This window comes from Grammomys surdaster, unplaced genomic scaffold (assembly GCF_004785775.1).
Source record: "Grammomys surdaster isolate TR1022 unplaced genomic scaffold, NIH_TR_1.0 137, whole genome shotgun sequence".
Taxonomy (NCBI): domain Eukaryota; kingdom Metazoa; phylum Chordata; class Mammalia; order Rodentia; family Muridae; genus Grammomys; species Grammomys surdaster.
The window spans coordinates 14,328,138-14,331,843 of NW_021604595.1; positions in this window are offsets into that span (position 1 = coordinate 14,328,138).

Below are 3,706 nucleotides of genomic sequence, written 5' to 3' on the forward strand. Positions count from 1 at the left end.
CATGGGATTACCCCATCAATGATAACTTCAGCTCACGGGATTACCCCGTCAATGATAACTTCATCTCACGGGATTACCCCGTCAATGCTAACTTCAGATCATGGGATTACCCCATCAATGATAACTTCAGCACACGGGATTACCCCATCAATGCTAACTTCAGCCAAGAAGGCACTTAGTTATTTAGACCTTAATTATCTCAATTTTAAATTGCATGCAAATTTTTTTGCATGTAAATTTTAATTTATGATCATGAATACTTTCACAAGGTAATCATACAAAAGACATCTTGAATGAAATGAGAGACATTTCTCTTCTCCAGCCACCTCAGCTCAATTTTCTTCATAGGCGTATAACATTCAAAATCTGTATTTTGAGTCCTCCTGGTAGTTCCTGCCATAATTCTAAAACAATGTGTTCCTTGATTTGTAAGTTTCAAGGAAGGAGGTATTGTTTCCCTGTCATGACAATAGAGAATCTCTTTTCTTTTTTGTCTTGTTTTATTTTTAGTTCCCCTCTTACTACAGCACCTTTAAACAATTCTCTCTCCCTCTCCTCTCTCTCTTTAGCTCTCTCGATGATCTCATTATGTAGCCCCAACTCACTGGAACTCACTATGTAGACTCAGTTGGCCATGAACTCTCTGCCTCCAGAATCCTGGGATGAACAGCGTATACCATCGAACCCAGCAAAGCAGTGTCCTTGGACTTTTATATTTTGATTTAGAACTGGAATTTCCCCGGCTTCTCATAGAGTAAGAATATCAGATCTTTCAGGTTGCCTGCCTTGTTCTGGCTCCAGTCATCTCCTAGCTCCTGGCTTCTAGAGTGGAACATTTCAATGTGTATTATTCTGGAGCCTTCTGAATGGGAGGCAGTGAAGCTACCCTCTAAGCCCTCAATGTCTGGTTTTCTAACACACGTTCTCTTTTATAACCACACAGTCTCTCTACGCTTTGTCTGTGGATGGATTCTGAACATTGAAAGCCAATATATGGAGTAGAATATTAGGATTACGTAAGCATATGTTCAGTGGACAATTATGTGATATAATTGCATACACAGAGAAAGAATGGGATCCTAAGTTACTAGATCTGGGAAGTCGATGGAGAAACATGTCTCAAATATCAGTAGGGAGAGCTATTTCTATGAAAAGGGAAGAAGGGTGGCATATTGTAACTAAATCATCCTTGAATGTCTAAAGAGATGGGTTCCAGAAATTTAAAACCAAATGTCTAGTCTAGGCTTAATATCTAACATGAGATGAATACTACATAAAGTTGCATACTGCATTGTGTTTAGGGACTAATGACAAGAAAAATTACCTACACATGCTCTATACAGATGCAGTTCTTTCCTGTTTTATTCATGGCTGGTTGAATCCAGGGTTGCTGGACCCTTGGCTGTGGAGGGCATATAGAACTGCTTTTGTCATTGTGGTATATATTCATTTTATATTAAATTATCCAACTACATATATCTTGTGGGGATTCATTTTCTTTATGAATGTTCTTATTTTTAGAACTAGTGGAAATTTTCTTAAGTTTTTGAGGTTCTTATTTGGACTGTTTCTTGAGGGTGTTGCATTGTTACCCCCTCAAGTGGGGTGGGGGGTCTTTTCACTCTCTCATGGATCATGATTACTGGGTCTGTAACTTTGTGTGCATGTGCAGCGAATGTTTATCTGGTGTACTTGCATGTGTGTGGTGTATGTGCTCATGTGTGGAGGCCAAGAAGGATGCTCAGTGTCCTGCTTTTTCACTCTCTGCCTTATTCCTGGAGACAGGGTCTCTCACTGAACCTAGAGCTTGCCATCCTCCACCACTGTGCTAGTCTGGTTGGTAAAAGTCCCAGAAATCCTCTGGCATTCATTCCTTCTCCACTCCAGTGCAGAGGTCGCAGGCTTGTGTAGCTACAGTTGGCTATTTTCGATGGGTGTTGGGGAGCTGGGAGATCTCAGGTTCTTGTGCTTGCAAATGCTCTGAGCCTCTGAGCTATCTTCCCAGTTCCCCTCTGTAACTTTTTTAGTTACTTTTCTCATTGATGTGATAAAATATCTGACAAAAGCAATTTAAAGAAGGAAGTAAACTTTCCTTTGTGGTTTAAGGGGGATGTGGTCTCTTAGAATGGAGAAGTCACCATGGCAGAACTGTGAGGTGCTGCTTCCATGGTGGCTTTAGTTGGGATGCAGAACTGTGAGGTGCTGGTCCCATGGTGGCTGTAGTCGGGATGCAGAGAGATGAGGAGTGGAGCTCAGCTGGATTTTGCCCCTTTCCTTTCTGTTTAGTCCAGGACGTCAGTCCAGGGGAGTTCTGCCTACAGCCAGGGTGAGTCTTTCACGGTCAGCTAATGCCCTCACAGACATGCCCAGTGTTTTCTAAATACTTGACTCCAGACAGAGTCAAAGTGACAGTGAAGTCCTACCGTCACCTACTCCTTTCTTGCTGAGATAGATACTTGAGCAATGAGAGAAGATCAATATGTGATAAGATCAGTCCCAATGTAGACACGACTGTCTAGATTTTATTCCGGCTCTTGATAACTTTGGAAAACATCTAATCTGATGCTTAGTATACATTTTCCTAGAAACTTAAGACCCATTGTCTTATGGTTTTGACTGTTGGTGCCAAGAGCCTCATTGCTAGGCTGGAGATAAAATTTAGTGGGAGAGATCTTGTTTAGCATTTACCAGGTTCTGAGTTCAATTCCCAGTTCAAAATAGGAAACTTTAATGTTGGGGTTAGATATGTAGCTCAGGGGTAGAAAATATCCTGGGTACATACCAAAGAACTGAACCAATCTACCAACCACCACCACCACCACCACCACCACCACCACCACCACCATCACCACCACCACCACCAACAACAACAACTCAAACCAAACCAAACCAAACCAAACCAAACCAAACCAAACCAAACCAAACCAAACCAACCCTTACTAATATAATTCTTATTTCTTTGCAGGTGTGGTGGTTTGAATGAAAATTGCCCTCATAGGCTTCTAAGTTTGAATACTTGGTTTTTCAGTTGGTAGAACTGTTTGGGAAGGATTAGGAGGTATGGCATTGTTTTTTTTTCTTATAAAGAAAGAAAGTTTATTCATTCACAATTATACTCATAAATGCAGTTATGAGTTCATACATTACAAGAAATTTTGTCCACTTTCACAAGGTACACATCCAATGAAAGCAGCTTCTAAATCAAGCAATAGCCTTACCAACATCTCTGCAGCTACCCCCACAGCATCCTTTTACTTTGCTGATTCCCAGCACTTCTTCGCACCAGAGAAGTTGGGTTGCATTCATCTTTGACTGTTGCTGACCTTCATACAAATGGAGTCATTGAGCACATTTCATGTCTGGCCTCTTTCTCTTTCTCTTGGTGTTGTATTTAGATGGTTGATTAGTACTATTACAGGTGATTGAGCTTGTTTATTCTCACACTGTATATCTCAGTGGATTAATATCACAATTTGAATATCATTCTATTAATGAACATCTAAATAGTTTTCTGTCTTTAACTATGATGAATGGTAGCATGGTGAGCATTCTTGTATATGCATATTTCTAAATGCACAAATGTACACTTTTCTGTTGGATAAATACTTATGAGTATAATTCTGATATCAAGAAATCTTGAATCCTTGATATTAGTTTTTTTAAAATTTTTTTATTGGATGTTTTATTTACATTTCATATGTTGTCC